This window comes from Uloborus diversus, unplaced genomic scaffold, assembly GCF_026930045.1.
Source record: "Uloborus diversus isolate 005 unplaced genomic scaffold, Udiv.v.3.1 scaffold_873, whole genome shotgun sequence".
In the NCBI taxonomy this organism is placed as follows: domain Eukaryota; kingdom Metazoa; phylum Arthropoda; class Arachnida; order Araneae; family Uloboridae; genus Uloborus; species Uloborus diversus.
In genome coordinates this window covers 20,670-39,949 of record NW_026559092.1, presented here as the reverse complement: position 1 = coordinate 39,949, position 19,280 = coordinate 20,670, and positions in this window count along the sequence as shown.

Here is a 19,280-nt window from a genome sequence, read left to right as displayed (position 1 = left end):
AATAAGTCAATAAATGAATAATAAATAAGGGAAGTATTGTAGAAGAAATGTAAACGAACTAATTAATAAATGAATACGAAAGTGATTTTATCAAAGACCGAATATGATGTGCACTAAGCATTTATAACACAAATAAGCTTAATACTGAGCAAATAAACACTGCATTGAATAATAGTAGGTCTCAATCAATATTTCAAATGTTAATAAAAAGAACTTTATATTTAATAATGCCAAACATTTTTTGACATCAACGAAATATTACAATATGCGTATCATTTTTTTAAAATTCTTTGTATTATCATATTTTTTGATTTTCAGAGGGATTTTTTTTCTTGACTGAAATAAAATACATGTGTTACTACACAGTCAAAATATTATAAATAGGTGGCGCTAAAAGTAGAGTAAATATTTCACCATTTCACTTTGCCTTACATTCCCCTACCTTTCAAGTATTATTAAATGGAACATACTGTATGTACCCATCAGTTCGAATTAAAAAAAAAAGCACAGCTTCAATGCTATGATTTTTAAAAACGAATTTTCACGCAATTTTTTCAAGGAAAAAATTTACTGTAATTGTTCAAGTATCAGAATGGGGTGGTTTCCTCCAGTGAAAAGTAGTACTTTTAGTCACTGAAATTGATAGAATAAGCAAAATAATAATAATAATAATAATTTGGACCCAGAAAATACTTTCATTTTCCCAACCGTTATTTTTTAATTAATTTTTTTAAATGACCGATTTTTCAAACAAGGCGTGGTCTTGATGACGTCAAAAATGTTGCACTTTTGCATCTTTCACCACGTTTCCACGTTATGATAATCATGAAGCGAATTAAAATTGCACTCTACGCTTGCTATCAACCCTATCGTTGCCAATACACGTAAGTAAAGAAACGAATTAAATATTTTGCTCTGTAAATGGCAACACGAAATGACATTTCATCATTTGTGACGTCACACGACAGAAATATAAACAATGAAAGCGCAACAATTTAAGTAATTTTTTAAAAATATTAAACAAAAACAAATTATTAAAAAAATGGTCAAATCCTACGTTTTTAAGCATGCTCTTTCAGAAAAAAAAATACGTTTACAATTTTGGAAACGACCCCATTTTAACATTTGTGCAAAACGATTTTCAAAAACCCAATGAAACAAAAAGCACCAATATAAATTAAGAAATGCATAATATTCGCACTGATGTTAACTAACATATAAGTAGCAATTTAAATTCAAAATCAGATGCAAAACTAAAGGTTAAATGTCGCTCATCCGTTTTTTAAAGTGAAACGGAAAATTTTTGAAACATAAAATAAATAGAACAATAAAAAGGAATCCCCACATTTCTGTCGCAAAAGTATTTTCCAGTGACGCTGCCTGACGTCACGAAATCCCAGCGCCCAGATTGGTTCCTTCGTAACTTGCCCAGAATTAAAGGCAATTTTTTTCTACCGGAGGAAGAAATTTTCCCCTATACGAGCAACTGCGAATTTCCATAGCACACGAGAATTTTGGAGCGATCGTTTGTGGAAGTGAGTAGAAAAACCAGTTCCAGATAGCGTTACGGTTGCTATTGCGGTTGCGATGTCCTGTAATTTCTCTCGTGGGATATCCCTTTAGAAAGAATATTTTCACTCGTCTGGAACCCCTGATTATAACAGTGTACCTCAGTGGTGATGTGGAAAAAGAGTTAACATTTCTAAGACAGATGTCCACGGACGGATTAATCAATGAGACTTCTTATTCTGAACCATCGGCGAAGTCAATGAGCACCAAAAATTTTTTTCATAAAGTGAAGTAGTACTTGTCATAATATTTAATTAAATAAAAAAAAAATTTTTAAACGTACTTCTACCGACTTTTCTGCTGTGTGTGTGGTTATGTAGAGTCCAGACCAAGCGTTCTTAAGTTACGAAATTTTGCCACTGATTATAATAAATTTTTTTAAAAATGTTTAAAGAGCCCACCTATCTTGAGCTGAAGTTCAATGATCTTTCTCGTCTTCTCATATTATTTACTTCTACTTTGTCAGAAAAGTAGAAGGAGCTGTAATGCATTTCTGATTTAATGGAAAATGATTGTTAACAAGTAACGATACAAAAATCATTACAGATCGCTTATGTGAGCTTTCTAAATTTGATTTAAATTGTATACATACGTGTACATAAAATGGATTTAGATGATGAGAAACATCTTTTGGACGAAGGAGAAAAACTTTAATTTTCTATATCAGTTAATAATTTTATAGGAACTTATATTTTGATGGAACTAGTTAATTGATTTTGAGCTTCAAGCTAGTCAACTAGGATCTGGGTACGATCTCCTTTCTTACGCCGCTGATGAAATGAAATAAAAGCATTTTTCAATTTTACCAAATAACCTCAAACACTTACAATATTTAATTACTGACTTTTATTGTGTTAAATTATCAGCATTCAGGCAGTAAAAAAGAAAAAGTAAAGAAATTGGGGAAAATATCACAAACGGTACTGGTATTTGCCATCAAATACAGTCAACTCCCGACAACTCAAAGTTTCAAAAGTTTGGGACCTGGTGAAAACTTCGAGATAAAAAAAAGTTCGAATTATACGCTTCGAGTTATCGAGATTCGACTATATTAATAAAAATCTAAAATATGAAACATAACTAAGAATATTCAGTAAATTACCGCCCATTAGCCAGGGCTAAAGCAAAAATACATGGTTTTCCATCTCCAGCTCAGTCACTTTCCCATGCCGGGCTGATGAGTGCTAATAAGCACGGAACTGCAGTCCTCGGCTGGAAATGACTGAGCTGGCGGTGTATTCCATGTATAACTAAGAATGTTTACTTCAAGTAACTGGACGATCGAGCCTCGCTCGGCTTTAAAATAATTATTTTCTGTCAACTTGTGTTTTTCTAAGGTTCGATACTTTTTCAAATGTACTTGAAAATTATCACGTTAACGAAATATTGAGGTTCTCGCCAGTCGTTGAATATGCTTCCGAAAAAACGAGAGATATACAGATGAACACATCATCAGCATTATAATCATTTTAGCTATAAGAAGTATAATATTGTCCGTTTTTTCAGGAGAAGGCGCCTGACTTCTCCCTCGTCACGTGGTATCCGATGATTCTGTTTCGCCGTTTTCAGCAGAAGGTATGTTCGGGTCATAGCATTTTGTTGCAAAAGCAGCAGTTTTCAAAACGTAAGAACAACTAAAATGACATCAGACAAGTGAAGCAAGTGATGTAAAGGACTCGAAGACTTCTTTTGCTCATTAAAAGGCACGCCCAAGTTAAGGATGTACGGTTTTGTGCCCTTTAGAAGCGCGTGAATTGCTTACTGATCAACCCCGCATAAAATGGAACTCTGCGTTCGAGGAGGCGTGGCGAAGGGTCTTCTCGTAAAAAACGGACAATTCTGAATATAGGTCTCCTCTCCCCCACAGTCATCCGCCTAGGGAAGCTCTGAGCTAAGGCCACTATATTTACGAGCCGATTCATTAACTTAAGTTCAACCATTTTGGATCGGAACGTGTGTTTGAGTGGTTGTTTTTTCTGCCAAGTTATCGCGTTTGGTGATTTCTAACTGCGAGCAATTTTTAGCAGCACGCAAATTATTTTTTAAATAAAGTGTCACTAGTGTTCGTCCAGCGGTCGAAATTCGACCCTATTCATAAATGAATATTAGATAAAAACTTGTATGAGTTTATCTATTTCCAACCTTTTTATTTATACCCCCCCCCCTTACTCACGTTTACTGCATATCTGGAACCATACAATTTTTATATGTACAAACAATAGCAAACAGTAAGAATATATTCCAATTTTGCTTTCTGTCTGTTAATTTCAAAATAAATGGATGAAAGAGGATGTTTCGGTAATGAGAGGTCGTTTCTGAAATTTTAAAAGTATTTTTTTTCTGAATAAGCATGCTTAAAAACATGGGTTTTAACCATTTTTTAAATAATTTGATAAACATATTTTTTAAGAATTATTTTATTTGGTGCGCAGATTGAAATTCATTTTTTACGTTTCTGCACATTGCATCAAAAGCGATGAAACGCCATTCGCTCATGCCATTAGTGCACATCGCAAGTTATCATAACCTAGAAACGCGGTTGACAACAAAGCGTTAGTATTTAGCGCGGCAATGGAGTAGCGCGCCAAAGTACATCACTTGTAACGTCATAAAGACCATGCCTCATTTTCAAAATCGAACAGTTGAGGAAATCAATAAAAAATAACTGTTCGGAAAATAAAAGTTCTTTTCTGGCTAATATTTCATTTGTTGTTTAATGTAGCTGCTCGAATTACCGAATTGCGTAATGTATGGTAAATGGTACAGTAAAAGAAAATACAAAAGAATTTAAATTTAAAAAGTCAATAAACACGTTGATTTTTGCTAAAGTTGCTCATCTTAAAAATTTAAATAAAAGTTCTATCTCAAAACGTTGTTTCCCTTGTTGAGTCAAAAGTGTGTCTCAAAATTTAGAGGAGAGAAGAAAAAAAATAAAGAAAATAGCTAAAAAGATTATTTTTATTAAAACAAAAAAACAATGGGCATATGACACAAGCTTTATGAAATTATTCAATTAACTTTTTGAAAAGTCAGGTTGGTTAATCGTTTGAGAATCTCTATCGGTTAGATCGGATATGAATCCTTCATCGTATTAAATTCAAAAAATTTTGGCTATTACGGATCAATGCTAAAAATGAAGTTTTTGCACCGAAAAACTAAGAAATAATGTTCAATTTATAAAAAGAAATAAGATATATATATAAACAAATATAAATTGATATTTCTTTATTCATATTGTACTTTTATATTTTCAAATAAGGAGATGAGCCAAAATAGCAATAAATAATTTAAGACTATACATTAAATGATTATTTAATGCAACTAAAATACTGAAAGATTTATCTTTTACTGAAGAGATATTTATGTTTTAGTCATAAAAATTCAAAAAGCATTACTAATTGTACAGCCTTAAAAGTTATTTCATACATTAACACAAAATCGCGGATTATATAACTGAATACTTAGAGCCAATGATGTACCTAAATTCAACTTTGTAAAAATCCATAAACAAAGACAAAAGTAATTTATATTTTAGTTATAAAAAAGAATCAGTTTAGTCAGGGGGCTACGGGGGAAGAAACTGCATTTTGTGATAAAATTATGAAACTTGGCATGTTTGTAGACATTGTATGTACAAATATTTTAGGAAGGGGAGACATTCCAAAATCCCCCAAAACGCTCCTGGCGACCATATTTGGACCAAAACCAAAAATGGCGATTTTTTAAAAAACATTTTATTCTATTTTTTTTAATATAAGTTTTGTCACTCCATAGATGTTAATTATATTTTTTGCCATTTAAAGCTCCATTACACGCCTAATTTTAGAAATAACTTCACAAAGTTTTTTCTTTTTTTTTAATCGATATTTTTAAATTGTAAAGTCTCTGACGTGAGTTTTCTCCCCTCGTAACATAATTACTGGTTTCTGAATTTAAAGATACATTTAATTAGAGTTATATCAAACTAGGGTTCCAGCTATCCGAACTGTAATTGCCCGAACTGTCCAATTATCCGGTCAGGATGCACCCCTTTTTTTATGACTGAGCACTCATAATCGGAACTATTTCCAAATGATATAAGAGAGTAAGCACTTGAAGGAAAATCGGTGAAATTAATGTCAAGACAACATAACTCTAATAGAAAGAAGTTTAAAGTTTGAATTTAAAATTTCTTCTTATTACTATTACTACTATTGTCAATTCTCCTTTATCCGATTGATCATTGGTAAGCTTTTGCTCCTTTTATGAAAAAAAAAAACAAACATACTTAAAGTGCATAATAAAATGTCTATAACTACTACTTACAAAAAGATTCCAATTGATGCAATGAAGACACTTTAGACAGAAGTTTTTATAACTTAAAAATCCGAAAAGAAAGCACCATCCCAATGTTCAAATTTTGAAGCACCCTATTAATGCTGTTTATTTTAATTTTCATGATCATTATATCACAGCTTTCAACCAACTTTAATATCTTTACTGAAACTTTAAAGAGTTGATTTTTTGTTTTTTTTTTTCCTATTTTGTCGCTATACTAAACGATGTATATATACCTTTTAGAAACTACGTTCGATGGTTACCAGTTTTCATAAAAGATCTTCTTTAACCCACAAACCTTCCAGACGTACACAAAACCTTCGAAGAAGGAATGTTTGTTGTAAAAGAGACAATGAAAGTGTTTTCTGTAATTGAATTGGACCATAATTACAAGCAAAACAATGCGGTAGTGAAAATAAGTGGGGGTATAATTGGTCTATCACAGATTTTACTACGTTAAGAAGATGGATGTTGGTTGGTCTTGAATTTACCGATTTAGTTACGCAATTTGAAAAAGTTATCTCGACTCATTTAAAGAACTGCTGTATATGCGCAATGAAGAAATGTTAAGTTTCCAAAGTCTGTTTTCAAGAAAGGTCTTGAAGAGTCAGGCCTTGAAGAAAAATGGCTGAACAAGGAAATCCATTTTTAGAAACTTCGAAATAAGTGTTCTCATTAGAGACGAATACAGCAGTAGATGAAAAATTTGTGGAACAACTCATGAAGATATGGCAAGTTGGGAAAAAAAAGTTACAACAAATTCATGGAGAAAATAATTGCGACTGAAAAGTCACTTCATATTCTCGGGTAGGAAAGAAAAGATCTTTTTTTAGTCTTTATTAAACAGCCTTACTGGTATTTTCTGTAAAAATGAAGAAGATTAAAATTCGATGCAGATTCATTTTCAAAGCTTTTCATTATTTGCCATATCGTAAATTTAAAACTGGACGAATTTCTTTTCCATGAAAATCACCCTCACCTTCCATCGATTTCAATGAATGTCGCTCTTTGAACGGGAAATGAGTCCCATAAGTTGAGCAGTCATTAACATTCCTGCTCAATGAATTAAATAATAGTCTTCCTACTGATGAAAACTAATCGAAAGAAGACGAAAACGAGTTGAGAAGGGTTGCTGAAGATGAAAATGAATGAATGCTAATTCTAGAATAAGTGCAGAGATACATTGTGATGCTATTGTCTTCATAGTTCTTTTAGCGTTCACATAAAACGACCTAGGACCGAAAATATTTGGGTGTAGTGTCTGAAGTTTATTCAGGATATTGATGCAAGACGTGTAAAAGGAATAGGAGAAAGATATCATTTTGGAGAAAATTCTTTGCTTCCTCAGAACTGGATCACTGTTCTCCGAAATGCAGATAAGAGACATAATTGTTTTTCATGCTTGCACTGCCTATACCATCTTGTTATCCTCTAAATGATTTGACGGTGATTTTCATTGAATACAACACCTCCAGCTCCATCAAATCATAAGGAAACCGATTGCAGGATCTTCGTACATGTTTTGGATGCTGCGGAAAGAGGATGCACAAGCATCTGCGCAAGAAATGTTGGCCCCTCGCTGTCATTTTTGGCGTATCATACTTCCATGAGCTGTATAAAAATGTGAGAAAGAATATGGGGATTAAATTTGTAGCTGGGAAACACTTTCGACTTACACTAGTTCAAGATTTTGCTCACAAATTCGGTCAGCAAAAAGCAGTTGCCGGAAGAGGGTTCCACTCATTCTCAGAATGTGACACGACCTCTTTTTTTGCAGGTTGGGGAAAAGTGAAGATGTGGAAAAGATGGAAAGACTATCCTGATGTTAATGATGCGTTTTTATACCTATCTCAACCTCAAAAAAAAAAAAAAAAAAACATGATTAAAAATTTCAAATATTTTAGCGAATCTTTGCTACTTGTCTTCCTGTAACTTCCGCCCGTAAATGAAGATAGAGAATGGTTTTCCGCCAGCAAACAAAGATCAGTGATTAACTTAAGGAATCAACCACAGCTGAAGCCCTTAGGCAACTTATTTAGTGCCTATCAAGGTAGATAAAAATGAGTTATGCCAGTATACCAGAGCTTAAATTCATGATTGGGGTTTACAGTAATTGATGAGAAGCACTTTCTTGTTTGAGTTTGTCCGCAGTTTCAAGTGCTTAAAGCGAATTTACGCCATGCAAGTGTAAGAAAACTGCACTCAAATAACTTGTGGGTACTTCAAAAATGGACTTATCTGCATATCGATGTATAAATACTGCAATGGAAAATGCTATGTATATGTGTATATTACATGTAAGTTCAAACGTTTTAATTACCTTCTATATAATCACTGTACGTATCACTTACTCAGACTTGTTGTAGTTTTAGTTGTAGCTTTGGTAATAGGGAGTTATATTTTAATTCACAACAATTCTATTTATTATTAATAACTGCAATAAGATAGTGCAATGTTTATAAAGCTAACAACATTATTACTATATATTCTTCTTACATCATTTAAAACATAGAACAAACACTTCAAATCGTCTAATGAAAAAAACGTTTTTTAAAGCTTCTAATAATAAATTTTGGAGTTATATGAAAATAATATCCGTGCCCCCCCCCCCCCCCCTTCCATCGTCTTGCTAGTGCAAATATGACTTATAAAACCGCAGCAGGTGTGTCAAACTTCCAAAAAATTGCGAAAAAACTGAAGTTTTTTTTTTTGCCGATAATGAAAATTGATTTCGTTTTAACAAATCAAGGTAGTGTATTCATTCTTAAATAACAATTCAAATGTTTGTTTCAAGTCGTGAAAAAATTACTAGCTTTGTTTATGATTTTTTATTTCTAGTTTTATTTATTGTTTTGTAATCAATTTTTATCAGCAAATTTGAAAACATACGTTTGGATTTTAAAATGTTTCGGAATTTTGGGGTTCGGGTTATTAGGTTCTACTATAAATGAATTGATTTTTTTGTAACGTAGTGCTTTAAAATACATAAAAGAACATTTCTCAAACAACCTTTCCAGAAATTTTGAAGACTTTGATTTTTGTCAATTAAAGTTTTGTTCACAAAAATCAAAGTTTTCGAAATTATTATTAAACTTAGGAGGTTTAAAGACAATTTGATGGATTTTTATGTTTTAATAAGCATAGTACAACAAACAGAAGATACAGTGGGTGATTTTCTAAAAATAATAAAAGTAATTTTGGATTTTTGACCAAAAATTTCCGCTAGGGGGGGGGTTGAAGGGATTTTGAAATATCTCCCCTATTAAAAATGTTTGTAAGTACATTATCTTCATGCATGCCAAGTTTCATGATTTTGTTACAAAATGCTGTTTCCGGCTATATTTTCTACTTTATCCCCTCTATTAGTTGTTGGACACGTTGCTAATGGGGATCTCCTCCCACTACGAGATATTTATTTTAGCTTCGTGTAAAATAAGCTCTCTTCCTTTCAGTAAAGAAGAATTCTTCTCCCTGCACAGTTATACTAAAATCTTCAGATTAAACAGTCAAACAGTGTAGCAATGACGAAAAAAAACAATTATTTAACTGTAAAGTTAAGTATCAACATTTTAAAAACGCTTTGACAATTTAATTATTACGAATTAAAGAACTGCTGCAGCACAGTTAAAAATTTCACAACCATTATTTAGTAAGTTATTTAAAACGAACTGATGCGCGCATCACATGGCTTCCTTTTACGCCAATTTAATGATAATTGGAGTAAGCAAGGAAAAACTAAATATTTTCACCCCTAGTGTCTTGCGAACCGAAGAAAAAAAATGTTTTACACAGATTTATTTGCCCATCATTGGCAATTTTAATGTGTTTCAGTGGTTAACTTTAAATATCACCAACATTGGCCGAATTAAATCCGATTTAAAAATTAAAACTTCGCGACAAAACTTGGCGGACAAAAGCTTGGTGATATATATATATCGCCAAGTATTTGATAAATTATAACACCCCTTGATTTTGCATTGAAATTAACAATGATTTCCTCCCAAAAAAGTTTAAAAGACCCCCTTAGGAACTTCCGAATGCAACCAAAAGGGAAGGAGCACAACTAGACACAACTAGGAGTCTACGTACCGAATTTCAACTTTCTAGGACATGCGGGTTTTGAGTTATGCGAGATATATACGTACAAACACACGTACGTACGTACATACGGACGGACATCACGAGAAAACTCGTTGTCATTAACTCGGGGATCCTCAAAATGGGTATTTGGGGTCTCTGTACTTTAATAGGCATCTACGTGTGGTCGGGTCTAAAAAAATAACTCAATACCCATTCGGGAAAAGGGAGTAGGAAGTAAAAATTGATGAGTTTGAAAATCCAGCGAAAATAAATGAAAGTGCAAACAGCAATCAAATCCGTGCTGGAAAATATGAAGTTGAATCTGGTTTGAAACTGTGGTTCACGAACAACAGAAAAAGGATGCGTGAGTTAACGGTTCATCAACGTGGTACATAGCAGAAGATTTTGTTTTTAAAATGGGCAGACAAAACCTCTGTAACTTCGGACGGATAGTTTAATCGATAAAAAAAAGTAAAAATTAATTTGAATTTCGACATTTGGAATTCCAATTATTTTTCGCAATCATGTGTCTGTTTGTGGCTGTGTGCAGGCATGAGTGTGTATGAGTATGTGTGTGGATGTGTAGGATATAGACGCAACCTGGAGACTTTTCTCTGGAGGAGCAGAATCGGGAGGGACCGGTCGATGGTGGTGCTGCAGAGGGAGGCGGGGGGGGGGGAGAAACAAAATCATAGGAATTCAAAACAGTCAAATGAGAACAATAAGCAATGTGTTTGCTCAAAAATTCCTTTCTACTAATTTAGAATTTAGGATTTAAAACTGCGTTTAGTTGACTCATTGCAATTTCCACTTGAAAAATTAAATGCTCCTTAATGGAAAAAATCGCCATTTTGTTACGTCCTGGATTCGTTTCGGTTATTCTTGTCAAATCGAGTTTGTCCCTAAAAAAGCTTATCCCCTCCTGTGCTTATCCCTGTTTCATATGCGCACGCAAAATCATAATAGCAATCTAACTTTGAGTTGACTGAAACGAAAAATGAGACAACTAAATTAAAAAGAAAGCGGGTTTTAGCACTTCGCGAAACATACAACTGAATAGTCAAGGTAAACATACATTAAATAAAGAACTTTCTTCCCCCTCTCGCGAAGTTACATTTTCAAACTCAAAGGTTCACAAAGATAAATTTTCATAAAAATAGAAAGTGAGACAGCAAAATCACAAGAAAATAATTTAATCGCTATCGCGAAATATAAAATTTTAAAAATGTAAAACAAAAAGTATTAATTCAATAAAAGAACTTTCTTGCCTCACTCGCGAAGACATGATACAAAAATCAAGCTTCCGCACGGTTGAATAACACTAGTATAGGGAAAAAAGTACTGAAGAAAAACTGTAAATTAATAAAAGATCTTTCTTAACCCTGCTCGCGAATTACAATTTCAAAATCAAAGGTTCATTTCTCTAAATTTTCCTTGAAACGAAAAGTGAGACAGCTTAAATCTGAAAAAACTTGAAAACCGCGCTCGGGAAGTAAATATTTTTGAAAAAAATTAAAAAAACTGAGAAAAAATATAAACTCAATAAAAGGAGAAAAAATATAAACTCAATAAAAGAACTTTTTTAACGCGCTCGCGAAGAAATGATACAAAAATCAAGCTAAATTTTCCTTCAAACGAAATCGAGACAGCTTAAATCTGAAAAAACTTGAAAACCGCGCTCGCGAAAAAATATTTTTGAAATAAACTTAAAAAACTGAGAAAAAATATAAACTCAATAAAAGAACTTGATTAACGCGCTCGCGAAGAAATGATACAAAAATCAAGCTAAATTTTCCTTCAAACGAAAAGCGAGACAGTTTAAATCTAAAAAAAACTTGAAAACCGCGCTCGCGAAGTAATTATTTTTGAAATAAACTTAAAAAACTGAGACAAAATATAAACTCAATAAAAGAACTTTTTTAACGCGCTCGCGAAGAAATGATACAAAAATCAAGCTTCCGCACAGTTGAATAACACTAGTCTACGAAAAAAAATACTGAAGAAAAACTGTAAATTAATAAAAGATTTTTTTATCCCCGTTCGCGAATTACTTTTTCAAAATCATAGCTTCATTTCTCTAAAATTTCCTTCAAACGAAAAGTGAGACAGCTTAAATGTAAGAAAACTTGAAAACCGCGCTCGCGAAAAAATATTTTTGAAATAAACTTAAAAAACTGAGAAAAAATATAAACTCAATAAAAGAACTTGATTAACGCGCTCGCGAAGAAATGATATAAAAATCAGGCTAAATTTTCCTTCAAACGAAAAGTGAGACAGCTTAAATCTGAAAAAACTTGAAAACCACGCTCGCGAAGTAAATATTTTGAAATAAACTTAAAAAACTGAGAAAAAATATAAACTCAATAAAAGAACTTTTTTAACGCACTCGCGAAGAAATGATACAAAAATCAAGCTAAATTTTCCTTCAAAAGAAAAGCGAGACAGCTTAAATCTGAAAAAACTTGAAAACCGCGCTCGGGAAGTAAATATTTTTGAAATAAACTTAAAAAACTGAGAAAAAATATAAACTCAATAAAAGGAGAAAAAATATAAAGTCAATAAAAGGAGTAAAAATATAAACTCAATAAAAGAACTTGATTAACGCGCTCGCGAAGAAATGATACAAAAATCAAGCTAAATTTTCCTTCAAACGAAAAGCGAGACAGCTTAAATCTGAAAAAACTTGAAAACCGCGCTCGCGAAAAAATATTTTTGAAATAAACTTAAAAAACTGAGGAAAAATATAAACTCAATAAAAGGAGAAAAAGTATAAACTCAATAAAAGAACTTTTTTAACGCGCTCGCGAAGAAATGATACAAAAATCAAGCTAAATTTTCCTTCAAACAAAAAGTGAGACAGCTTAAATCTGAAAAAACTTGAAAACCACGCTCGCGAAATAAATATTTTTGAAATAAACTTAAAAAACTGAGAAAAAATATAAACTCAATAAAAGGAGAAAAAATATAAACTCAATAAACGGAGAAAAAATATAAACTCAATAAAAGGAGAAAAAATATAAACTCAATAAAAGAACTTGATTAACGCGCTCGCGAAGAAATGATACAAAAATCAAGCTAAATTTTCCTTCAAACGAAAAGCGAGACAGCTTAAATCTGAAAAAACTTGAAAACCGCGCTCGCGAAAAAATATTTTTGAAATAAACTTAAAAAACTGAGGAAAAATATAAACTCAATAAAAGGAGAAAAAATATAAACTCAATAAAAGAACATGATTAACGCGCTCGCGAAGAAATGATACAAAAATCAAGCTAAATTTTCCTTCAAAGGAAAAGTGAGACAGCTTAAATCTGAAAAAACTTGAAAACCGCTCTCGCGAAGTAAATATTTTTAAAATAAACTTAAAAAACTGAGAAAAAATATAAACTCAATAAAAGGAGAAAAAATATAAACTCAATAAAAGAACTTTTTTAACGCGCTCGCGAAGAAATGATACAAAAATCAAGCTAAATTTTCCTTCAAATGAAATCGAGACAGCTTAAATCTGAAAAAACTTGAAAACCGCGTTCGCGAAATAATAATTTTGAAATAAACTTAAAAAACTGAGAAAAAATATAAACTCAATAAAAGGAGAAAAAATATAAACTCAATAAAAGGAGAAAAAATATAAACTCAATAAAAGGAGAAAAAATATAAACTCAATAAAAGAACATGATTAACGCGCTCGCGAAGAAATGATACAAAAATCAAGCTAAATTTTCCTTCAAACGAAAAGCGAGACAGCTTAAATCTGAAAAAACTTGAAAACCGCGCTCGCGATGTAAATATTTTTGAAATAAATATAAAAAACTGAGAAAAAATATAAACTCAATAAAAGAACTTTTTTAACGCGCTCGCGAAGAAATGATACAAAAATCAAGCTAAATTTTCCTTCAAACAAAAAGTGAGACAGCTTAAATCTGAAAAAACTTGAAAACCACGCTCGCGAAATAAATATTTTTGAAATAAACTTAAAAAACTGAGAAAAAATATAAACTCAATAAAAGAACTTTTTTAACGCGCTCGCGAAGAAATGATACAAAAATCAAGCTAAATTTTCCTTCAAACAAAAAGTGAGACAGCTTAAATCTGAAAAAACTTGAAAACCACGCTCGCGAAATAAATATTTTTGAAATAAACTTAAAAAACTGAGAAAAAATATAAACTCAATAAAAGAACTTTTTTAACGCGCTCGCGAAGAAATGATACAAAAATCAAGCTAAATTTTCCTTCAAACAAAAAGTGAGACAGCTTAAATCTGAAAAAACTTGAAAACCACGCTCGCGAAATAAATATTTTTGAAATAAACTTAAAAAACTGAGAAAAAATATAAACTCAATAAAAGAACTTTTTTAACGCGCTCGCGAAGAAATGATACAAAAATCAAGCTAAATTTTCCTTCAAACGAAAAGTGAGACAGCTTAAATCTGAAAAAACTTGAAAACCACGCTCGGGAAGTAAATATTTTTGAAATAAAATTAAAAAACTGAGAAAAAATATAAACTCAATAAAAGGAGAAAAAATATAAACTCAATAAAAGAACTTGATTAACGCGCTCGCGAAGAAATGATACAAAAATCAAGCTTCCGCACGGTAACACTGGTCTACAAAAAAAAAAAAAAAAAAAAATACTGATAAAATATAAATATTGTAAACTAAAATCTACCTTTGCTTACAACTGCTTAGGCCGCAGTAAGATGTCTCATTGTGGCGAAAACAAAAAAAAAAAAAAAAAAAAAAAAGATTTTTGCTTCATATCATTAAAATAAACCATGAGTTATAGCTGAATAATAGAAGATGAAAGAATCAGTAACAACATAAACTACAACTCTTAGCTTAACTGTTGAAGTTTTTCAAGATTTCAATACATGCATGAAATTATCCAAATCATTTTCAGTGTGTCCAAACTGTAACTAATTTTTTTCCTGCAAAACAAAAACATAAAACAGCATGGAACTAGAAATTTTGGGATTGATTTTGATTATGTTTACTTTTCCTAGATGGTGGTAGCTGTCAGAATAGTATTTACTTTTGAATTCACAATGTTTCGTTGTGGCCCATGTCTCATCGTGGCCCACCCTCCCTTGTTATTCATAGTTTGTTTTGCGAACGCGAGAAAACCTATTTCTTTCAAAATTAGTTGCCTCACTATCTATTTCTTCGATTATTAATCAGTACTGAAGCTAGATTTGTCTATTATAATTTCGCGAAAGCGAGAATTAAGATCTTTTATTGAATTAATATTTTTGCATTGTTTTTTTAGTTGATATCAAAATTGTTTATTTCGCGAGTGTGATTAAAGAATTATTCTTTATTTTAACAGTTTTACTTTTCATTTGAAGGGAAATTTATAGGAATAAACCTGCGATTTTGAAATTATAAATTAATAAAAAAACTTTCTTCCCCCGCAGGCGAAGTTATATTTTTTCCTTGAGTATTTTTTTTTCATAGATTTTTTTTTTTTTTTCGAAAACGCGAGAAAACCTTTTTCTTTTTTATTTAGTTGCCAGAATTTTTATTTCAATCAATATTTCTTCTTTTATTATTTGGTTGTTTTTAGCGTTTCATTTTCGGGAAAGCGAGAAAATCCTTTAGGCTTCTTATTTTTTATTTCTATGATTATTAATCAGTACGTAAGCTAGATTTTTGTATTATAATTTCCCGAGCTCGAGAAAATTGTTCTTTTATTGCATTAGTATTTTTTCTCAGTTTTTTAAAGTTTATTTCAAAAATGTTTACTTCGTGAGCGCGGTTGGAAAGTTTTCATATTTAAGCTGTCTCGCATTTCATTTGAAGGAAAATTTATAGAAATGAACCTGTGATTTTGAAATTATAAAATCGCAATCGGGGCAAGAAAGATCTTTTATTAATTTAAATTTTTTCTTCAGTACTTTTTGTTTGTAGACCAGTGTTATTATTAAATGGTGCGGAAGCTTGATTTTTGTATAATAATTTCGCGAGCGCGACAAGAAACTTCTTTTATTGAATTAATATTTTTTCTCTGTTTAAGTTTATTTCAAAATTTTTTATTTCGCGAGCGCGGGTAAAGAATTATCCCATATTCAAGCTGGCTCACTTTTCATTTCAAGGAAATTTATATTTATGAAACTTCAATTTCGAAATTATAAAATCGCAAGCGTTGGAAGAAAGTTCATTTATTAATTTAAATTTTTTCTTCAGTATTTTTTGTTTGTAGACCAGTGTTATTATTAAACGGTGCGGAAGCTCGATTTTTGTATAATAATTTCGCGAGCGCGACAAGAAACTTCTTTTATTGAATTAATATTTTTTCTCTGTTTAAGTTTATTTCAAAATTTTTTATTTCACGAGCGCGGGTGAAGAATTATCCCATATTCAAGCTGGCTTACTTTTCATTTGAAGGAAAATTTATATTTATGAAAAACCAATTTTGAAATTATAATTTCGCGAGCGGGGGAAGAAAGTTTTTTTATTAATTTATATTTTTTCCTTGAGTATTTTTTTTCACTTTTGTTTTTATCTCGCGACCACGAGAAACCTGATTTTAATTAAATTGTCTTATTCTTGACTTCTTTCAATATTTTACTTCTTTCAATATTTATTATTTCACTGATTTCAGTGTTTTGTTTCGCGAACGCGAGAAAACCTGTTTCATTTTAATTTAGTTGCCTCATTTTTTATATCTATGATTATTAATCAGTTCGGAAGCTAGATTTTTGTATTACGACTTCACGAGCGCGAGAGCAAAGTCATTTTTTAAATTGATATTTCCTTCCTCCATTACTTGTACGGGATGATGGGCCACAATGAGACAAAAACATATTTTTCATTTTTGGTGTATTAGTGAGTTCAAAAGCACAGAAACATACTTCATTATATTAAAGGTATCAAATTATAGTATATTGCACCAAATTTAGTTTATTTAATGTTAGGAAAATAAAGTTACAAGTCTTTATAAATTCGATGAGAAGTGTCACATTGTGACCTCATGATGGACCAATATGAGACGTTTAAGTAGGGCCACAATGGATCAGCTGAATAATTACTGTATTTTTACTCAAAGTTTGTAAAATAAGCACCTTTAGCTAGTTAACTTTCTTTAATAAATTCAGTTCAGAGTTATTAAAAATTACAACAAAAAAATTACAACACCAAGTCGCACAGACTAATGTTTTCCACAATTCCGACAGTTTTTTCCCCCATAAATTTGATGGTTTCGAGGTTCTGTGCCCCTTAAAGCATATTTTTAATTTTTAAAACTGTTTTATTCTTACATACGAAACAATTTTAATTACAGTGAGCAAAAAAAGAAAAGAAAAACATAATTCTAAAAAGAATAAATGCCAAACAATAATTGATTTCTTTTACTAACTTTATAATTATAATTAATATTTGTAAAATAATTACATAAATGCTTTAAAATAAGTACCAAATTTGGCAACTTTATTAACTACGAACCGGTTTCTAGTTTTGTTTTGTATAAAGCTGTGTAGTAAAATAAAAATTAACTTGTAATTATTGGTTAAAATATAAATATTTTTAAATCAAGCCTATTTTCTATTATTAAATTTCGTTTTTGTAAACTAAAACAAGAAGTAGATAAGTATTCTACACTTGCTTACTGCTGCTTGGGCCACAAAGAGACGTCTCATTGTAGCCCACACAACAAAATAAAGATTTTTGCTTCATATCATTAAAATAAACCATGAGTTAAAAGTAACGTAGCTGAATGGTAGAAGAATAAAGAGTCAGTAACAAAATAAACTACAACACTTACCTTAACTGTTGAAGTTTTTCAAGATCATGGTGGATGAATGAAATTTTCCAAATCATTTTCGGTGTGTCCAAACAGTAACTAATTTTTTTCTACAAAACAAAAACATAGAACAACATGGAACTAGAAATTCTGGGATGCATTTTGGTTACGTTTACTCCTTCTAGGTGGTGGTAGCTGTCAGAATTGTATTTATTTTTGAATTTGCAATGTCTCAATTGTGGCCCACCCTCCCATACAAATAATGGGAGAAGAAAATTTCAGTTAAAAGAAATGATAACTTTGCTCTCGCATTTACGAAATAATACAAAAATTTATCTTCCGTACTGATTAATAATCATTTATATGAAATTGCTGCAACTAAATTAAAACGAATCTTTTTCTCATGTTCGCGAAACAAAAACGTTGAAATCAAATAAAGGAAAAAAAATATTGATTGAAATAAAGAATGAAAAATTAAATTAAAATTGGGTTTTCTCGCCGTCGCGAAATAAAAATTAAGACGTACACCAAATAGCAGAGGAAAAAATTTTAATTTAAAAAAACTTATTTCGCGTTCGCGATACTAAAATTCAACTTCTATCGGCCGTACTGATTTATAATCATAGAGATTGAAAATGAGACAAAAAATTAAAAAGAAAAGAGATTTTTCTATCGTTCGCGAAACAAAAACTATGAAAACAAATAGAAAAATCTCAAGGAAAAAATATAAAGTAATAAAAGAACTTTCTACCCCCGCTCGCAAAATTATAATTTCAAAATCAAAAGGTTCATAAATATAAATTTTCCTTCAAATGAAAAGTGAAACATCTAAAATAAAGGATAATTCCTTAAACCGTTCTCGTAAATAAACAATTTTGATATCAACTAAAAAACAAAGGGGAAATATTAATTCAAAGAAAAACCTTTATTAACGCGAAGAAGAAACTAGAATACAAAACTCATATAAATTTTTTAAAAAATAATAATAAATACTGAAGAAAAAATTTAAATAAAAGATCTTTCTTAGTCCGGATTCGAATTTATAATTTAAAAATCACAGATTCATTTCTGTAAATTTTCCTTTAAATGAAAATTGAAACAGCTTAAATATGAGAAAACTTTCCAACCGCAATCGCGAAGAAAAGATTTTGAAACAAACTTAAAAAACTGAGAAGAAATATTAATTTAATAAAAGAGATTATAATACAAAAATCAAGCTTCCGGACCGGTGAGTAACACTGGTCTAGATAAAAATAAATAAATAAATAAATATATATATATATATATATATATACTAAATAAAAAATATTAATACAATAAAAGAACTTAATTAACGCTCTCGGGAAATAATACAAAAATCAAGCTTCCACGCCGCTAAATAACACCAGTCTACATAAAAAAAAATAAAAATAAAAAATATAAATAAAAAACATTAATTCAATAAAAGAACTTAACACGCTCGTGAAATTAGAATAAAAAATCAAGCTAACAAAATAAATAAATAGATTAAAAAATAATAATAATAAATACTGAAGAAAAAGTGTGAATAAAAGATCTTTCTTAGGCCGGATTCGAATTTATA